Here is a 22039-nt window from a genome sequence, read left to right on the forward strand (position 1 = left end):
GTCCTTCAGCACAATGTAAGAGCATCACATTGGCCCTGTGATAAGAAAGCCCTTCTAGGGCAACTGTGGTCATCTGAGGCATCATTTATGGACCATGGTATAATTGTGCGACCTTTTCATGCTGTAGGCATCCTAGAAATTAAAGAGAAGGATCTTGGCATACTGTACCTATACTAGGCATTATGGAGGCAAACCTGACCATCTTCTGGGCATTATTATTCATGGACTAGGGTATAATGTTGCCCCTTTACTACAGTATACAACCCCCCACCCATTTAAGATGGTGTACCTTGGCATACTGTGAGCATCCTCGACATTATGGTGATCCTGGGTTGAAGGGGAATCTATTTGGTATTTTGGGCCATTCTAGGAACTATACTATCCCTGGCATAAAGGGCCCACATTAGCATATTAAGACCATCTTATGCATTATTGCACTCCTGTATTAAACTTAACATTGATACAGGAGTAATAATTAATGATTAGTAGTAGGACACTTATTGCTGATGCAATGTCTTTGGTGACAGAGGGCACTTGGTGCTTCAGGGGCCACTTCTTGGCTTAAATCGAAACTTTTCAACATCTATGTTGACTAAATATGTTATGGTATTATTAGGGCTAATACCATTTTTGGGTCGGAGCCTTAAAGACTGTCGTAATCTTAGCGATATACATGCTACCTGAACCTGGTAGGTCTCCGCAACCCGGAGGGTAGTCCATGGTTTGAACTTGACCGCAATTTTAACATCTGTGCACTTTCAATTTCAGCACTGCACCAACTTCTAATAGATTCTTAGTCATAATATATGACTGCACAGCTATACAGAAGGGGCAGGGTAGGAGAATAAAGTAGCTGGAAGGTAAAAGAGAAGAAAGAGACTATACACGTCTTGAGAAGTAACAGATTCCAAGTCAAGTTGCATATCCAGATTATATGAACGGTCTCCAAAGCCTAGGGCAGTTTTTAGCGAAACTGGACTGGAAAATCTACCATTTACTAAGGTTTCTTTGAGAGGGGAAGGGCTGTTAACCCACCAGCATCCATTAAAACGTTTAAGCCTGTTTGACACGCCAGGAAAGTGTTGTAAAATATCACTGATGCACCATGCAACCTGCAGTGCAAATCGCTTGGCTTTTTAGCTAAATTATTTGTAATTTCTCTATCAAATGGAAACTCATCGTTGACGTTAAGTGAATGCTTACACCCGAGCTGCTATTTGTGAAAACTCCAATGAAAACAGACAGCAGACTTAACAAAGGAATCTCTGGTTGTTTTGCACTGTGCTATGGGTACAAGATGCATGAATGGAGTCGCTGTGGCTTTTCTTTGGTGAGTTAAAAAAGCCGCCATATACACTTCTATAGCCGTGCAAGTCTGAGATAACTGAAAACAAAATTCACTCGAACTGAATATATTCACCACATACTCCGGCGTGATTGAAGAAAAACATTTACAAAAAAAGAGCTACATACGTGTTTTTTTTCCCTGTTGTGACCATAGTTTTAATGTAAACAATCGTGATGGTGATTACTGCTTCAAAGATAGCAGAACAAGACTCTAAATGCAGAGGATACATCTCATTTGACTTATCTAAGTACGGTGCATACATCAATGTAATTACTGAACTATAATCTACAAGTAAATTATCTGCAGCAATTCTTTCACCAGAGAAAAACTATTGTTTCACGAAAAGTACACCTGAAGTGCTTGCAAGATTCGCAGTGTGCCAAGGATTACCCTATTCCGAGCACCAACATCTACAACTCTTCAGTGTTCTCAGACTTCCTCCTATGCATAGTGCCTTTAGATACTCATCCATAACCTATTGATAGTTAGTCCTACTCAGTGTGCAGAGACGTCTTTGCTGTGGCGAAAGCTGCTCTTATTTTGTGTTCCAAGAGTTAGTACTATTGAGAATGCCAATATACTGTCAATTAGAATGAAGTTACTCCTACGCCCATGTACAAGTGTACTCCTGTTTGGTGTTTTGAGAAATAGTTCTGATTAATGTATATAGGTATTTTTTATATGTGGTATAAATTAACACTATTCATGCTCATCTTAATTGAGCAGAGAAATCCTCTTAGTTCATGTTCTTACTCAGGGTGCCATATCCAGTATGCAGAGGAACCCCTCATCATTTCTGGGGTTCTACTCTTTCAGTATGCTGAGCGGCTACTATTCCACACTAACCAATGTTTCCTATTCCATGTGCAGTGTTAGTTCTACTGAGTGGGCAGAGCAGCACAAATTCCGTGATGGTGTCCTCTCTACATACGTTCACAAAGCACTATTGTCTTGACAGTCAGGTCTGCTGAGAAGGGCATTTTGCCGCACAGTCTTAAAGGTCTTTTTGGTTTGAGCCCCCTCACAGATGCACCTCCAAATTGGTACTCGTTTGGTATCTATTTAAAAGGTGAAGAATCTGTGGCTAGAATTCTCTCTCATAAGAACAAGCTACTTACCTTCGGTAGCGCTCTTTCTGTTAGAGACTATCTAGCTGCAGACTCCTCACTGACCCTCCCTTTCTCCTTATTCTGTGAGCAGCCTCCGTCCATTAATACGAACCTGCACACTGACCCACCAATTTGCTGTGCGTTTAGAGTAGTGGACAGTCTCGAAAGCAAGTGACTTCAGCATGTGGGAGTGACATCTATATAGGCCCGCATGTCATGTCTAGGCCATCCCTCTGAACTTAACCTACTTGTAGCTATTTTTTGGTCCTGCCTACCTGCTGGCAACCCCAGATTAACCGCTTAAACACAATACACATATAACTGTACTATTTAGCACTGCACGTTATGTTGCCACCTGAGCAAGTTATTTACCTTTAGCAAGGCTCTTTCTCATAGACACTATCTAGCTGAAAATTCCTCATATTTTGAATATTCTCCAGGTGTCAGACTGGACCCAGAAACTTTTCAGTAGTACCTCTGTGCACCGGTAGGTGGCACACTGCGGCTACACGACGACTTCGTTCTAGTCCAGAAATGATATGAGAGCCTGTATAGATGCTACTCCCACATGCTGAAGTCACTTTTTTGCGACTGTCTATGATCCTAAACATACAGCCCCAAAAACAAATTGGTGGGACCAGACTGCAGGTTCCTAGACCTGGGATCTTCTTGATGGACGGAGACTGCTCACAGAATAGGGAGAAAGGAAGGTTTGGTGAGGAATCTGAAGCTAGATAGAGTCTCTACCAGAAAGAGCACTACCAAAGGTACGTAGCTTGTTCTTATGAAAGCGACTTCTAGCCACAGATTCTTCACCTTTTAAAAAGATGCCAAGCAGTACCTATTTGGAGGTGCATCTGTGTGTCACTCAAACCAAAAAGTCTTTAAGACTGTGCGGCAAAATGCCCTTCTCCGCAGACCTGACTGTCAAGACAATAGTGCTTTGTGAATAAAATGTATGTAAGGATGATCAAAGACCGCCTGGACCACCTACCAGATGTCTAGGACAGGAACTCCTCATGCTAATGCAGTGGTAGCAGTTTTAGGCCTAGTAGAATGAGCACACTGCTTTTGGAGGCTGCTTTTTTAATCTCAGCCAATGCATAGCAGATCTTAATGCAGAGCACGATCCAGCAGCAGATGGTTCTCTTCTGTACAGCCTTTAACTTTTTTTATTACACTGAACCCCACGAAGAGCTAATGGTTCACTCAGTGTTCTTTAGTAAGATCAATCTAGAAGCTAAGTGCTCTCTTGGGGTCCCAGTGATGGAGTCTCTCCTCCGTAGAGAAGTGAGGCAAAGTGTGGTACGTTGGAGTGGTAATGTATTGACCGACATGGAACCGTGCTACAAATGTACGCAAAACAGATGTTAGTATCCACAAAACCAGTTAGTCAGGGAAGAAAGTGGTGTAGGACGGGTCAATGCAGAGCACCTTGAGCTCACTCACAGGCCGCACAAATGTTATGGTGACAAGGAACAGTCTTAACTGTGAGGAGCCGTAATGGAGTGCACATCAGGAAAGTGAACACCAAGTTAAGGTCCCATTTTGGCATGACAAAGGGGGTGGGGTGTTGCAGAAGAAACAGTGGGACTATTTAAAAAAATCTCATTACAACTGGAGACCTAAAGAAGGCTGATCCTGCAACCGCCAAAGAGTCAAAAAGTACCCTTTAACTGTGCTTAGAGGAAGGCCATGCTGGGCTAAGGATAGAACCAACAACAAAATATCAGATAATTTGACCTGGAGGGGGTCAATCTTGCACGTGCTGCTCCAAAATACAACTTGTCCCAAAAACAAGAGCATACGTTTTTGTTGATGGACACCTGGCTGCTAAGATGACATCAACCACCTCTGGAGGAAGGTTAAAAGGTGTTCAGCTATCACCACTTAATCTCCAAGTATGAAGGTGGAGATTGAGAAGACCTGGGTGCAGATTTGAGGAAGGTGCACAAGCCCTGGGGTTCTGGACAGGGTCAGCCTGGGGCATTAGGCCCGGGCACCGAAATAAAAGTGTTCCCTTTAGTGAATTCGATACCAAAAAATGGGGTCATGTTTGAATTTCGGGCAATTTTGAACTTCTAAAGACACAGTATTTTGCAAGGTATGGAAGACTGCATGGATTTGCGCTTGCTTCAAGCAAGGTTTATTTTGATATCAGTGAAATCAACAAAAATAATGGCCCAGCAGATCATAAACAGCCAAAAACGGATCACCCACTTAACTGTCAGACCAGCCATTCAGGCACTGTCCGATTGCCCTATAGGCCAGTCAAACTCTGGATGTGGATACCATACTCTCCTGAGCCCAATCCGGTATCACTAGGATGATTTGGGCCTGGTCGGTCCTGATCTTGCTAAGAACTTGGAGCAGAAGTGGTGTCGCCAGTCTCAGAGGGAGAGACACCTTGGAAACTTCGACATGCAGAAGTGCTGACATTGTGCATTCTCAACAGTGGCGAAGGGATAGAGCCAAGGCTCTCCCTATTTGCGGAAGAAACCTTGTGTTGCCTCCAAATACAATAGCCACTCATGATCTGCTATGCGTAGAAAGCTGTGTTTCCCCCCCCTGGCATTCAAAGAGCATGCCAGGTGGTTCACCATCAGGTAGATCCCTTGGTGGTCCAGCCAGTTTCATAGGTGCATAACCTCCTCGCAAATAGTCAATGACCCACCCTGCCCTGTTTGTAGCAGTACCACATGGCTGTGGTGTTGTACATGAGCACTTGTACCAGCCTCCCCTTGATACACAGACGGAAGGCTTTTAACGCAAAGTGAAAGGCCCTCTGCTCTAGAAGGTTGAAATGGAACTGGGAGCCCAGAGACCTCTGATCCCCACATCTCCATACCAGAACAGATGCATCAATCACCACTGTTAGCCCTGCATGGGGAAGAGAGAGGGGGTCTGCCACACATCCAATTGCGATCCAGTAACCACCACTACAAATCTTCTACAGACTCCTCCGAAATCTGAACATGGAAGGAAAGGCTCCCTTGATATTGGGCCCACTAAAACTTCAGATCCCACTGCAGAATTTGCATATGTCACCTGGCGTACTCACCAGCAGAATGCTAGAGGCCATCAGTCCCAGCAGCTTAAGAGTCAACCTCACTGAAATTCAGGACTGAGGCTGAAAGATTTTGATTATTGCCTCAGTGTGCTGGAATCTCCTTTCATTGAGAAAGGCACTAAACCGAACTGTGTCCTGAAGGGATCCGATAAAGGGGAGTGCCTGACAAGGAGTCAGGTGTGACTCTACACATGACTAGTGATCTACAAAGATGACAGGAGGCTCACCGTAGTATGAAGATGGTTGAAGACTGCCTGGGGTGAGCCGGCATTCAACAGCCAGTCATTGAGGTTGGGGAAGACGGACACCCTCGACCTCCAAAGGGGTGCTTCTGCATTCACCATAACTTTTGTTAATACTCGAGAGATCAAGCGGGAACACAGCAAACTGAAAATGCCTATCAAACCACGAACAGCAAGTAGTGCACAGGGGCCGGCAGGACAGGTATTTGAAAATTGGCTTCCTGAAGGGTCAACACTACCATCCAGATGAGACCTGGGTCAGGGTGAGCATTTTGAATTTCTCCTTTCGGATGACGGCACTGAGAGGGTTGTAGAATAATATACCCAAGAAGGCGAGAGGCCATTGCCCTGTGAACGTGGCAGGAATCACAACAATTACCTACTTCTGGAGCTGGCTCCCTCTCAACAGCCCCTATGGTCAAATGGACTTGTACTTCCTTCTGCAAAACGAACAGATGGTCATCCATCAGTCACAAGACGAGACAGTGGTAGGTGTGGTGGAGGAGAGAAAGTAAAGTATATCCCCTGTGAATAATAAAGTATATCCCCTGTGAACAATGTGCAGGACCCACCTGCCTGAGGTTGTAGCTTACCAACTCAGTAAGAATTGTGAATCTTGCCTCCCACCAGGGGGGCTGTGCTCCCCTGAAGGCACGCTAAAGGAGTTTAAAAGGTGGTTCTCCAAGGGGGGGGGTGAGTGGACTGAGCGGCTCCATGACCTTGGCCGCAGGGAGTGGTCAGCACAACTGCCCTGACTGCCTAACTGCTGAGTTGCCTGCTGAAGCTGAATAGGCTGGCTGTACAGGACAGCTTAACCAAATCTCGGAAAGGAGCGGTAAAGTTGGTGCGGTTGACAAAGCAGGGAAATAAGCCCAGAGAGCGGGCAGTAGTTCTGTTCACTTTAAAGCGCTCTGAAGCAGAATCAGCATAGTCTCCAAATAGCTCGTCCCATAGACGGACATGTCAATGAGGGGGTACTGAACATCAACAGAGAACCTGGCGGATCACTGCCACACATGGCAGCAAATGGTGACACAGGTGACCATGGCTTGCCCAATGGAATCAGTTGTGGCCAAACCACAATGAATTGTTAACTTGCCCGCATCACGACTGTCTTGGATGGCTTGTGCAAGGACAGGTCTGAGAGCTTCAGGGACAGAAGGGAGGACTTGTGCTACTGAGTTCCAGAGGGGTTGGGAATAACGTAAATGGAGGGGGCTTGTATTTATTGAACAGACAGCCAGCTGGTAGAAGAGAAAACTAGCTTTCCAAATTACTTCTCCTGCGTGGACTCCCTATTGTGGGGAATAGCCGAAAAAGTGTTGGAATTCGAGCTGGTTTTAGACGCTTGCACCATTAAACTTTCAGAAGAAGGGTGCTGCGAGAGGAATACGGGGTCACCCGGGGCAGAACAATGGTGTCTAGTTATTTGTCTGTTTATATATTTAAGGTACTCTCGTTGAGCGGGCCTAAGTCGGTCACTGCATGGGGCCCGCGATCCATCATGGTCAGCCTGAACTTGTGACTTTGTCTCAGTCCGGCGCGACCAGATAGCTACAATTGGCACTTTGTGCTTTTAATCACTATGTTCACTGAAATCTTTTAACTTGCGTAGCTCCGGTTCTACTCTTTGGGTTTTGGTCGTAATGTATTTATTAAAATGTACTTTCTTTTTATAAATTCAAGTGGGATTTATTTGTATTATGTGTACACTTTATTAATGTTTGAAGTGCTGCATAAATACTTCACACATTGTCTCAAAATTAAGTCTGATTGCTCTGTGCCAAGCTACCAGAGGGTTCAGCATAGGGAAATTGCTTGTACCCCACCCTGAAAACGATTGCGATTGCTGCTCGAGTCAGGTTTTACAGACCCTCAACTAGTAACCCAATTTTTCTAAATATCTAGAACGGTAACGCTAACAACTAAATAATATTAATACTAATAATACCAATAATACTACTATTAATAGTAAAAATTACTTTAATAATAATAAACTATGCTGGTAATAACGACGGTATTGACAATACTGACGATGGTAATTACAATAATGATGACGGTAATGACAATGACGACTGTAATGACAATGACGACGGTAATGACAATAATGAGGACTAATAATAATTATGACAGGAATAATATTAATATTATTACCATTTTTTGTTTGAATTTTTTTTATTGATATTTCAACATATGGTAACAATACAGAGCCTTAGGTGGTGGAGGGTGAGGCAACGATTATCAATGCGATTAGCAGCAAGGAACAAATACAGTGACAGCATTATACATTACAATCTTCTCAATTCTTATCCGTCATTCTTGAAAAAATAAAGGAAAACATTACTGGAAACGTACAACAGTTTTTCTCTGTGTCCCCCACCGGGGTGTGTTGTCTGTATCCGTATAATCCCCTAACCATCCACCAGGATAAAGATGGCTTTGAGAGATCAAGGCAGTGGGACTTAGCTTGTGAATGTGAATGTGGTTCATCACGAGTGACGAGTGTATGGCTAGTGGGATGGTATAGGGGCAAGGTGCCGCTGGAGGCCGTAATGGGCGCGGCACAGGCCATTCTGTGTACAGATATCCCGCGCTAATTACGCCGGGGGAGAAGGAAAGTGAAAGCATATCATACGTGTTTCTAATTCACAAGGATGCAGGTAATGATCGCGGGGCGTAGCGCGCAATGTAGCCGTCTGTCACTCAGTGAGTCATAGTGGGTCTCATCGTCGCCATTCCAACCTCGTGCGCACCGTAGGGGGAACATGGAAACAGGGAAGGGTGGGGGAGGGTGGGGTGTGGTCATCAAGCTCGATGGCGTTTTGTGTGTGTTGCGGTGGGAACGTCGCGTCATGAGCGGGTCTCAGGGAGGTCATCAGGTGCGCTTGTCATTGCTCATCTAGTGCGAGGAGGGCGCGGGGAGGTGTGTAAGAGGTGCGAGATGTGGGGAGGGCGTGGAGGGCGTCATCCCGTCTGTTAGAGTGTGGTGTCAACTGAGGATGCGGCAGTCTCCCCTTCTGGTGATGCATGGGTGTCTTGGCTAGAGGCGTCAAGGCCGTTGCCCGCATCGGCTGTCTCCTCTATCGCCTCTCCATTCCCTCTGGGGTAATTGTCAGGTGTGTGGTCTCCCAATGATTGGCTTTCCCTGTGGAAGGAGCTGAGCATGCCGTCCCATAAAGTTGCTATTGGGAACTGTCGCAAACCCGCTGTCTCCTCGTTGTGGAGGACGATGCTTTCTGCCCTTGCCCAGTTGTCTAGGGAGGCGTGCCAGTGTTGCGCTAGGGGTGGAGTCGTGCGTTTCCAATGCTTGGTGAGCAGTCTTTTGGCCGTAAGGAGGCCAAGGTCCCAAAAATGGGAGGGGACTTTATTGAGGGCGGTCCTCCTGTAGAGGCCTAGTAAGCATGCCTCCCATGTATGCGGTAGCAGCATAGCCGTGCATCGTTCAAGAATTAGCAGCACTGACCGCCAGTATGTTTGTATCTGTGGGCATTGCCACAGCATGTGTAGCAGGTCCGCTCCATTAAGCGCGCATCTTGGGCAGCTAGCCGTGGCACCCAGGAAATATTGGTTGATTCTATCTGGCGAGAGATATGCTCTGTGTAATATGTAGAATTGAATCACCTTAAAGCGTGCGTTGCGAGGGACGTTTTTGGGGCTCGCTAGTACCATCGCCCACTCCTTGTCCGTCCAGTCCCTCCCCCTGTCGGTCGCCCATTTGGCCCGCAGGGGTTGTAGAGTATGTTGTGTGTGTGTCAGTAACGCTTGAGTTAACCAATGCACCACGTGTGAACCATCCCCCATGACGTGCAGGTGTTGTATCAGGTGGTGTGTGGGGGGCTCATCAGTGATGTTTCCCCATCGTCGTGTGTATGCCGCTACTATGGAGGCGTGGTGTCTATTCCTGAACGTGTCCAGTGCTCCAGTGCGGCTTCCGTGACAATGGTTGTTGCCTTAGGCGTACCTAGGAGCGGAAGCGCTGGGGCATACGGTTTGACATGTCTAGTGAGTCGTAGGCTTCTGGTGAAACACTTCACAGCCACGTCTACATGTAATTGTGGCCGGTGCTTCGTGCGCGCTAGTGGGTGGAATAGTGAGTGTATCTGCAGGAGGGAAAGCGAGTCCGCGGATGTGGCCGTGTCTTCCAGGTTCCTGCCCGAGAGCCAGGCCGTCACCCATTGTAGCTGCGCTGCCAGGTAGTAGAGCTCTAGGTTGGGTACTGCGAGGCCGCCCGCTTCGACTGGCGCGTATAATTTGCTCAGTGCCACTCTGGGCCTTCCGGTGTTCCAAATCAGCTCCCTGATCATGGTTTCTAATTCCTTAAACGTACGGGCCGGGACGTACACTGGGACGTTGGCGTAGTAATATAGGAGTCTGGGCAGCACTATCATTTTTGTCAATGTCACTCTGCTCGGTACATTGAGTGGGAGAGTCTTCCAAAAGGCTATCTGCGACCTGATGGACGTGACGGCGCGTGTCAGGTTGCCATCCAGGATGTCCGGGTGCGTCCTGTATATATAGATCCCCAGATATTTGAACGTGGTATCATGCCACGGCAGCTGTTCGCCATTGATTCGAATTCCGGGGTCCGGGATGTCGGGTGCAAACAAATATGCTCCCGATTTGGCCCAGTTCACTCTGAGGCCCGACATGGTCTCGAAGGTTCGGAAGACGTCTGAGAGTTCCGGTGGCAAGTCTGCGAGGTCCCTGAAATACAGGAGCAAATCGTCAGCATATAGCGAGACAACGAGTGTGCCGTCTGCTAGCGGTATGCCCCAGTTCGCCCCACTGCTGCGCAATATCTCAGCGAGAGGTTCGATTGCCAGCGAGAAGAGTAGTGGGGACAGTGGGCATCCCGGTCTGGTGCCACGTCTGACCTTTATGGCGTCTGATAGCAGCTTACCCGTGCGGACGCGTACCTCAGGGCTCCTGTATAGCAGTCCGACCAATTCGATGTATTCATCGCCTAGGTCGAATTTACGCAGTACCTCCAGCAGATAGGGCCACTCAACCGAGTCAAATGCTTTTTCGAGATCAAGAATTAAGCACCCTGATCTCGGCCATCCCCGCACCGCGTATTCCTGTATCCGAAACAGCCTTCTGATGTTGTGGGAAGTGCACCTAGTGGGCACGAAGCCGTTCTGGTCGCTATGTACCAGGGAGGGCACTAGTGGCGCTAGTCGCCTGGCCAGGGTCGACGCTAGGATCTTGTAATCCGTATTCAGGAGCGCTAGAGGTCTGTACGATCCGAGGAGTGCGGCATCTCGACCTGGTTTGAGAAGCGACACCAGTGTCGCCTCATTCATGGATGCGGGCAAGGCTAAATCATCTAGTGCCGCCGAGTACACTCTGAGGAGCTCCGGTATCAATATATCGGAGCATGCTTTATAATATTCAGCCGGTAGGCCATCCGGTCCGGGGGCCTTGCCGTTCGAGAGGGCATAGATGGCATCGCGTAGTTCGTCCGCTACAATTGGTGACCCAAGGTCGTCACGTTGGTCCGCCGTGAGGGTAGGCAGCGTGATCTCGTCTAGGTAATCGGCGATGTTCGGATGCGGGTTCGGTAGGCGTGACCTATACAGCGCTTGATAGTGCGCTATAAAGGCTTCGTGGATCTTCGCTTGGGTGTATACCACAGGGCCAGCAGGCGGGTGTATCGCCGTGACGGGTGACGTTCGCTCTTCACGTTGTATCAACCAAGCCAGCAGTTTGCCGGGTTTATCGCCGGTGTGATGTGTGCGGGCCGAATGTGCCGCGTAATTAATATGTTTCAGGCTGTCCATCAGTCTGTCATGTTCCGCGCGCGCTTCAAATAATCTGGCGTCTTCGCCCTCAGCCGCTTCCTGTTCCGCCTGCAACAGGTCCGTCTCTAGGCGCTTCAGATCAGTTTCTATTCGACGGCGTGAGAGAGCCTGTGTGCCCAGACACTGCCCCCTGAGGACCACTTTAAATGCGTCCCATTCAATCTGCGGGGTCGACGCCGTGCCAACGTTATCCTCAAAATATTGGGCTGTTTGTGTGCTTATGGAGCTTCGAAATTGGCCATCTAATAGTAGGTCGGGTTGGAGCCGCCAAGTAGGTGTCGGGGGTCGGGGGCAGTCCCATGCCATACTCAGGGTGTGGGGGTTGTGGTCAGAATGTGTGCGGCCCATATAGCAGGTGTCCGTAACATATGGCAAGATCTCACTGGTGACCATGTATCTATCTAGACGCACGTGTAGAGCATGTGCCCCAGAATAGAACGAGTAGGCTCTGCTGTGTGGATTGCGACTGCGCCACGCGTCCTGTAAGTCCCATTGTGTGGACCATGCCTTAAGAGTGCCCGCAGTAGTCTGCGCATGTGAGTTGGGCGGTGGGGGGTGTGATCGGTCCAGGGCCAAATCCAACGTACTGTTGTAGTCCCCGCCCAGCACCCACGGGATACCATGCCAGGGAGCTAATGTGGTAGACAACTGTGCCAGGAAAGCCGCCAGGCCCGTGTTGGGTGCGTACACCGAGGCCAGCACCAGCGGGTTCCCGTCTAACCTGCCATGGACCACCACAAATCTCCCCCCGGGATCTAAGTGTGTGTCCAGTGTCGTCCATGGGGTGCCTGGTCTGACCCACACTAGTGTCCCCTTAGCGTAAGACGAGTAGCGTGTGGCATACAGTTGCCCCTGCCATCGTCGGCGTAAAGTGCAGGTTTCCGAGTCGCTGAGGTGCTTCTCCTGCAGGAGGTCAATTTGTATGTGATGGCGCTTGAGGTATGAGTAAATCTGGTAGCGTCTGGATGGTGTGTGCATGCCCCTGACATTCCACGTACATATCTTAATGACAGACATTACAGTTTCTCAACAGTGTCCCGCCTCCCCGGTGCCGCTCCCCGAGCCCCACATCCCCGTCGAGCAGTTGTTCCCAGCACCACATATCCGTAGCGTGGCCGTGGCCACACTCCACAGCAATAGAGGGGGGGGGGGGAGGGTAAAAATACGACTAATGGAACAATGAACCATTGAACATGGTGAACATATAGAATACCAAAAGGTCGGGTGCGGAACGTGCTCCCGTCCATACTCTCAAGGAGAGCAACAATGTCTAAGTCAAGAGGGGGCAGGCGTGCAAAGCGCACCGTAACCGTGGTATCAAACCAACAAAGTCTTTTCATGGAGGTCCTCCACCCTCCCGGGAGGTATGTGGCAGTCCAGACCATCTTTGCATACAGGGGCCCCCATACACACATGCATCAATTCTCTATACTTTACGTGTCCCAGGGTGGCAGCCGTCAGGAATGTCATCTCCGGGTGAGCGCGTCGGCTGAATGCAGGCGTCTGGGCCGCGTCCGAGGGCCATGGTCACTGGGGAAGGCCACAGACGTGCACCCGCACCGCATGCTGTGCATAGGGCCGACGCTGCCATTTGTCGTTGAGAGTGTCTCCCACACTCACGGGGTGAGTTCTTGTCAGTCCATTCCTCCACACCTGTTGAGGTGCCCCACGGCATATGTCCCCGAGAGATCGGTCCTTGTGGTGCTTTCAACTAATGTATTCCGCTGTCTGGGGCGTGACATCCGGTCTTTCTTCCGAGTCTTGTGAATCTGGCACTCCATAGATGGCCTCATTGTCACTCGGAGGGTCCTGGTGACTACCACCCGCTGTCTCGCTCTGCGCAGGGGAACGGCTCAATTCCATCAACAGGCGAAGGGCGATCTGTTTCTCCTGTTGCATGGCGTCTTCCGGGGGGGGGGGGGGGGGGGGGGGTGTCCTCGCTGTTCCTCGTGCACCAGACTGTGATTTTCGGCGTGGTCTGCGTCTCCTCCGGGCGCTTCCAGGCTGTCGCCCGGGCATGGGACCCGCCGTAGTCCTGGGGTACGTGTCTGTACCGCTGTCCAGCCATGCCTCCACCTCGGTAGGGTCAGTGAAGAAGTGGGTTCGCTCTCCAGCCACCACTCTCAATTTTGCGGGAAACAGCAGAGAGTATTGTAGGCCCTGTTGCCTTAGGCGCTTTTTCACCGCCAGGAAATCGTGTCGCTGCCTCTGCACTTGTATAGTGTAGTCCGGGAAGAACATCACTGACGCGTTCTCAATCCGGATCTCCTGGAGCTTGCGTGTTTCCCGCAGGATGGAGTCTCTGTCCCTATAATTCAGTATTCGTAGCAGCATGGGCCTCGGGTTGGAGCCTGTCGCTAGTGGCTTAGTGGGGACACGGTGTGCGCGTTCCTACCACAAAGTATGGTGAGTGTCCCCTCCGGTAGCAGGCCCCGCAGCCATCGTTCCATGTGTTCCTCCGGGTTCCTTCCCTCCCATTTCTCCGGGATCCCTACGAGTCGCACGCTGTTTCTTCGTGCCCTGCCTTCCGCATCCTCCGCCCTATCTTCCAAAAATTCCACCCTGTTCAGCAGGTCTTGGACGTGTTTGGTCGATTGGCTGGTCTGGGGCCGGAGTTCCTTCATTTCATTTTCCAGGGACACGGTGCGGTCCGTCAGTTTCTTGTGGTCCGCCCTCAAGTGCGTCAGGTCTATGACTACGCTATCTATTTTGGTGGCTAGTGAGGTGCGGGTGAGTTGGATGGACTCCTCCAGTCGTTCCATGGCTGCAAACATGGTGTCCAGTTTTGCCGTCGTTTGATCCGGGTCAGTGCTCTTCCCAGGTTTATCCATCTTGCCTTTGGAGTTGGCACCACCGGTTCCGGTTCAGGTTCTGGGCCTGTTAGACATCTGTGCCAGGGCGCGGGCGCCTACAGCAGTGGGGCCCGTCTCCGGCGGGCAAGGTAGAGCTCAGGGTCGTGGATGTCCAGGAATGTCTCGTGGAGTGTGCGTCTAGGAGGAGGGCAGCCTCTCGACCCTGGGCCGCGGCGTATATATTCTGTAGTGTCCAGCGTCCGGTGGCTCGTGAGTGTGCAGCGCAGATTCAGTGTCAACCCCTCAGGAGTATCTCAGACGCACCGGCTGGCTCCCCAGGGCCTAGCGCACCACGAGTGGTTCAACTGGTGATGGGGAGGCGCTGTGGGTGTCCTGGCCGCCCTCCCGATTTGTCAGGACTACCCCCAACCTCGGGCGGCGGAGCCTCCTCGTCGTGTTCCGGCGGCAGGCGTGTGCATTGTCTCCAGGGGCATTCACCAGTCACCATGCCCCGGTCGCGTTCCCGGCCTCAGCCACCGCCATTACCCGGGTCTCCGCCGCTCACCTCTTCCGGCCGCACGGCCTGTCCGCGCCCCCGCGGGTTGGGGTCTGCCTCGGGTCGTCGCGTGGGCCAGCCGCCTATCTCCGGGCACAGAGGGGGTCGTCTCCGTGGTTCTGGTCTCTGGATCTCAGCTCCCCTGCCAGTGCCTCGCAGTTTCCTAGCGCCGCTCAGATGTGCAGGCGTCGGGAACGGCAGTGTGAGTGGGCCTGGTGTCTGCGGTGGCCAGTGAGAGGCTTAGGATGTTGTGGCCGGTCAATATGGCAAGTTTCGTGGGCGTCTCAAGCAGGCCGCACCTCCGGGCCTGTCGGAAGCGGCGAAGCCTCGGGCTCTCCTGGGCGCGCGCCGGGTGAGGAGGCGGCGTGCGCGGCTGCGTTTCAACAAATCACCCGGTGCGGGTCGGGTGCACCGATCGTCTCCAAAGTCAGTGGGGCGTTGGATGATGGTCCCCCACCGCGGCGCCGGCAGTTTTCGGTCGGCTGCGGCCAGTGTTTAGCAGGATAATTGCACCGGGGAGGGGAGCTTAGCACGGAGCTCTACCCGGAGGCGTCCATGCCGGTCTCGTGCATAACCACACCCCCATTAATATTATTACCATTATCATTCTTGTTCATAATAATAACAGCACTCCACATGCAGCACTCCACAGGCCTCATCATGTGTACAGGCTCATAAAAGGGTAATGGCGGTGCTTGCTGGAGGCGACAACCAGGCCTGTCTCACACAAGTCCTACAAGGCCCCTCACTTCGGTGCATGAACATCTCAGTCAGAAGAAGCGCACTGTCCTGGGTCACACTTCGAAGCAGCTCTCATATACGGGACATGACTGCCTCATCCGGATATATAAATACATTTAGCAGTGGGTAGCACGTGGTCTTAAAAGGACAGAGCATGGGTAACCCGTCCCAGCTGCTTCCCCCTCGTGTCAGATCTGATGGCAATCACAAAACAAACTGAAGATGCAATAAAGCGGACTTGCACAGACTGGAGTAGTTCATTTACACATATGCAAATCCACCGCGCGAACAGAAAATGTAGATTTTCTATAGTGCTAACACATTCCACAGGCAAATAGGCTGTATAGAGAAAGCAGCACTCAAGGTATTCGCCTGTGCCTGCACACGAACAAGTAGGAACAGCTGGCTGACCAAATTGGAACAGCTGGGTGACAGAGTGGCTGACTGAGAAACTGAGTGAATGTCACTTTCATCTGAATAGCCTCCCAGACTCAAACAGAATACCAAATCAGCCAATCTCCCAGACCGGTACAGTCGCTCTAGAAACAAAGCTGGTATATCCTGTGTGTGTGGATGAGCGGTGTGGGATAGGAAAATCAGAGCCAACCCTTCAACCTCCCAGCTGACCTTTCACCAAGTCATTCACCGGTTCAAGCACACTCAGACCATTATAGAACCGGTCCATCTAAAAAGAGCCTCACCAACAGCACACCTGCAGAACCGACACATCCAAATGTAAGACTGAATTACATGAACATAGACCGATGTACACTTTTATGCAACTGGCACACCAGACACGCATGACAAGGTGTAGTACAATAACACCAGTAGCACATCCAAAGGCAGTTTCATATACACTCATGCCCAATGCAGGCCAGCATACAACCGGCCACCTAAAACCAGTATATCACACACAAACATCACAGGCCCTGTGGACACCTGCGCTCCTCTTCACCAGCCCTCGCACACACCCCTGCATCCGGCGCAGGTGGCCGCTCCTTCTCCTACATCGCAGCCAAGACCTGGAATGACCTTCCCCTCCAGCTCCATACAGGTCCCTCACTGGCAGACTTCAGAAAGAGACCCAAGACCTGGCTCTTCGAGGAGACACAGAGTCCAGATACCCCTAGTGGTGACAGTGCTGTGCCATACAAATGCTGTTTTATTGATTGAAACACACACACTTAAGCAAAACGAGTATCACATTCCAAAATGCAGTGTATTTCAATCAATCAATCACAGTTCTTGTAAAGCGCGCTACTTACCCGTGAGGGTCCCAAGGCTCTGAATGGAAGGGGGGTGGGGGCGGGGGGGGAGTGCTGCTACTGCTCGAAGAGCCAGGTCTTGAGGAGTCTTTTGAAGGCAAGTAGGTCTTGGGTCTGTCGTATGTGGGTAGGGAGGGTGTTCCAGGTCTTGGCGGCGAGGTAGGAGAAGGATCTGCCGCTGGGGGTTGCTCGTTGGATGCGGGGGACAGCGGCGAGGGCGAGGCTGGCGGAGCTGGCGGGTGGAGGTGTGGAAGCTGAGTCTGCTGTTCAGGTAGGCTGGTCCGGCGTTGTGGAGTGCGGCGGGGGACGTTGACGATCAGACGGGCGAAGGCGTTTTGGATGCGTTGTAGTCGTCGTAGGTGTTTGGCTAGGATTCCTGCGTAGAGTGTGTTGCCGTAGTCCAGTCTGCTGCTGACGAGGGCCTGTGTCACCGTTCTTCTTGTTACGGTCGGGATCCACTTGTATATCCTGCAGGGCATGCGGAGGGTGTTGTAGCAGGAGGAGGAGACGGCGTTGACTTGTTTAGACATGGAGAGGGAGGAGTCGAGGATGAATCCTAGATTGCGTGCATGGTCGGTGGGTGTTGGTGCTGTTCCCAGTGTGGTCGGCCACCACGAGTCGTCCCAGTCTGAGGGGGTGGGTCAGAGGATGAGGACCTCCGTCTTGTCCGAGTTCAGCTTCAGACGGCTGCTACTCATCCAGTCGGCGACGGCCTTCATTCCCTCGTGGAGGTTGGTTTTGGCGGTGTGTGGGTCCTTGGTGAGGGAGAGAATGAGCTGGGTGTCGGCGTAGGATATGATGTTGAGGTTGTGATGGCGGGCCACTACATTTACAACTCTGCCACACCTAAAACCAATATCTCTATCTAACATTAATAAGATGCAGCACACTAAAATCACTTGTGCGTCAATCTCCAAGATGGGTACAGTGGGAAACAGGTTCACAAACACTCACCCCGCCATACACGTGACCGACCCAAAGCCATACCCTACACATGATAGTTACTAAATTTTGGTAACAAACATTCAGGTACATAATCCATCTACCTGCAGATGCCTCACCTAATGAGCCTGCCCCAGAATGGATATGTGTAACTGCAAAAAATGATGGACAGAATGCTGAATGATTCAAACATTCTCCTCCAGTCACGAGATCTGGGTAAATCCATTGTTCTTTTGCCCACTACGCCACCTCAGTTTGGACCCAGCCACATGCAAATCAGTCTTGACCCTGTGCCTCATGGGAACAGTCCAGAACGAACTGTCAAGCCAGGTCCTCCCTGGACCGGAAACAAGCATCCTGGGACCAGTTTCGGGTTATGTCTCCCTTCATCAGCCAGGCTAGCTGGAATCCAGTGGCACAGCGAGCAAGGGACCCACATCTGGGCATACCCATCCCACTTAGGGCGAAAAGTGTAACTGCAACAAATGATGGACGGAATGCTGAAAGATTCAAAAATTCTTCCCCAGGCGCAGGGTCAAGACTGATTTGCATATGGCTGGGTCAAAACTGGAATGGCATGGTGAGCAAAAAAACAATGGGTTTAGGCCCCAGATCTCTGTACTGGGGTGAATGTATGACATTGTTCTACATTCTGTCCATCAATAGTATTTTTTTTGCATTTGTCATCCCGAGTGGGACGGGTATGCCCAGACATGGGTCTTGTGCTCTCCATGCCACTAGAGTCAAGCTATCCTGGCTGATGAGGGCTGAAAGCCCGAACCGGTCCTAGGAGGCTTGTTTCCAGACCAGGGAGGATCTGACTTGGCAGTTCGGGCTTGACTGTTCCCATTGGGCACATGGTCAAGACTGATTTGCATATGGCTGGGTCCAAACTGGAATGGCATGGGGAGTAAAAAAAAGATGGATTTAGGGCCAGATCTCTGTACTGGGGTGAATTTATGACATTGTTCTGCATTCTGTCCATCAATTTTTTTTTATGCAGAATGGATATGGGCATCTTGCAACAGCTCTTCTAAACTGCCAGGTGGCACAGTGACGCCAGATCGACTCCAGCACCTCTCAGATGTGATGTCATGGACTAATACATGGCTCCACCCAGCACAATGACATCAGTTCCACACCAACACTATTGGAGGCAGAGATGAGTCTAACGAACTTAAGAGATTGCAGTGCACAAAACCATCTTCAGTACCACACAACCTCTCCCCAGGGTGAGGGAGATATGCAGGTCAGTGAGGAATCTTCAGGTAGAGGATCCACCAGAGACTGTTACTAGCAATAAGTAGCGCTTCTTCTGATCAATACTTCTAACTGCAGATTACTCAAAACACATGACATGTAGGCAATGACCCAAAATAGCGGTACCACCATAAATAGGCAAAAGCCTGACCCTAGAGACACAACTAGGCACACCACTGGACGATAGCAACCAGTTGAAACAAAGAAAGCATAAGAATAAGGCGCCAAGACCGGATCACCTATCAACGTGTGGCCAATGATACAGCAGACAAATATCTGATGCCAGGAAACACCTAAATAAATTAGAATGTCCAGGACCGAACACTCCTAAAACACACATGGGCAAGTGCAAAATAAACCATTTAACCAGTCAGTACTTTGGGGTAAAAAACAACACTAGGAGGGTGCTTTGACATGGTAACTCAAGGCAGTAACTATATGTCACACCACAATGCCCTTAGCCTAAGACACAGGGAAACAAGCACCCACCTGATGAAGAACAAAGAGATACAACATAATGGCAAAAAGGGTGCAAGGAGTCAGAAAAGCAGCCATCCAGAAGAGTCAGATGCACAACGGTGAGCAAAACGCATGGGCAGATCGGTCAATCTGTACAGCCCAACCAACATCTGGGCGATACCAAAGGGGATGATGGACGGAGCGCTTGAGCAAATCAAACACTCACCCCCAGTCAACTGATCTGGGTTTAATCCATCATCATTCTTTAGCTCACTCCACCACCCCAGTTCAAACATGGCCATATGCAAATCAGTCTGACCCTGTGCCTCATGGGAACAGTCCAGCCCGAAATGCCAAGCCATGTCTTCTCTGGAACGGAAACAAGCATCCTGGGACCGGTTTCTGGCTAATCAGCAGTCATCAGCCAGGCTAGCTTGAATCCAGTGGCAAAGTGAGCCAGGGACCCACGTCTGGGCATACCCTTCCAACTTAGGGCGAACAAAGCAATACCAAAGGGGTTGATGGACGGAGCACTTGAGCAAATCAAACACTCACCCCCAGTCAACTGATCTGGGTTTAATCCATCATCATTCTTTAGCACACTCCACCACCCCAGTTCAGACATGGCCGTATGCAAATCAGTCTTACCCTCTGCCTCATGGGAACAGTCCATCTGGGAGCAGAAGCAAGATCACCAGTACAGTCAGGATGCACCCAAAGAGGCACTCATCAACCTGCACACCAGTTAATATTAGACAGCTAAATACAGAACAATCAACAGATGCCAAGCATACCCAAGGGCAAGCTGGGCCACCTAGGGCAGTGAAGGACCTCCATCCTTCACAGGAGTGGAAATAAAATATGAGGGCATCTAGGCTACTCCAAGCCACTTACCCCAATGCCCATGTGTAGCCTGAATTCAGTCCCCGTTTCTGGTGAGGGGCAGTAGCACATATAAATAAGAGAAATAATTTGGGTTTAGCTTGATCGAGCAGTGCAGTACTATAATGCTTTTTTGTTGCATGTTGAGTCAAAAATACTGGTGAATACTTGTGTGTGTGTTATGAATCCAACTACTGCATTCCAGGTTATTGTCATAGAACATAGGTGAACAGGGGCTGTCATCGGTTTTTTGAAGTGCACCTGGCTCAGCTCTCATTGGTTGGTACGTATGTAAACAGTCAGGCCTTCAGCGTTCCGTTAAAGTCTTGGTTGCCATGCACATTTTTCTTTTTGGTAAACCGTATTTGGAATGAATTGAAAACCAATATAAATAAAAAGGTATGGCTCACAAGTTTATTTTGTAAATGGAAATGGCATTTTTCTGATCAGGTCGTACCTCTTAGTGAATATTCTCTACTTCTCCCTCAACAGAACCACTCTTCTCACAGCAAAAGTTGCTTAACCAAAGATTCAAACAGCAGCAATAATTGGCCCATACTGTTAGCCGACATGATAGCTCTTCACACCAGTTATGCATTTCTTTCCCTTAGACATGTAGCCTAGAAGGTTGACCATATCATCTCAAACTTCATGTACTACTCTTTAATGGTGCTAATCAGACACCATAACAAGTACGCTCCATAAGCTGGAACTCTCTTTTTCCAAAGCAATTCAATAACCACTTTAGCTGCCCCTAAACACTGCCAAACCAGAGACGTGTCTGTCTCCTTCGTCATTTGACACCCAGTTCCCTGGACTCAGTCCGCGTATAAACACTCCTGGCTCATCAGGAATGGAGTAACTCAATATTTCTAAGTGCGTTTTTCACCTATGACCAAAAACTCAATACTTTGGGGCATCACCATCACATACGCAGGACGCTTCCCATCGGACAAAGAACTTCCAGCGAATGGGACTCCCTGCCTGGTGCATCCTATGCACTTTGGAAGGAGTGCAATGCCAACTGCAAATGGTCTTAGAGTGGATCTCCATGCTTCGTCTGCTCACTGAGTCTCACTGAATATCTCTCGACACCGCCCTCATTCTCTAGATGTAGATGGAATTTCACCGTATGTTTTTTTTCTCTATGTATTTGTGTGTGTCCAGCCGGGAACGACTCTGAACTCCATCAGCACCGAGCACAATTTGGACACTACGCTCCGCAACGTGGTGACTGAAGAGAAAAAGTTCTCAAATAACGTTTCCTCATGCATCTTTCTTCGAGGAATGCATGTATCAATGCCTACATTGTGCAGAAGCTTCAGACTCCTCGATCTGAAAGTCCTTTCTACATTGAGGGACTGATTTGATTTTACCTTGACCAAGCAGATCCAAAATAGGTCTATAGACTCCTTCACTCCACCCGAGCAAGGAGACCTCCTCGCCTCGCCAGCTCCAGGTTAAAGTTAGTGTATCGAGGTGTATGGGGATGGAAAAGTAGTGAGCAAGTAGTTAGTCACCAGGTTATTTCCTAAGGATAGAACTGTGTTCACCAGATTGCGGGGCGGAGGT

The 22039-nt window shown here is 49.8% G+C and overlaps 1 protein-coding gene across 2 annotated transcripts in view; it reads right to left on the reverse strand.

Moving 5' to 3' along the window:
- Positions 1-22039, reverse strand: part of MAD1L1 (mitotic arrest deficient 1 like 1) — a 2576418-nt gene that overhangs the window by 311315 nt on the left and 2243064 nt on the right. The window lies entirely within an intron of this gene.

Source organism: Lissotriton helveticus, chromosome 10 (genome assembly GCF_964261635.1).
Source record: "Lissotriton helveticus chromosome 10, aLisHel1.1, whole genome shotgun sequence".
Taxonomy (NCBI): Eukaryota; Metazoa; Chordata; class Amphibia; order Caudata; family Salamandridae; genus Lissotriton; species Lissotriton helveticus.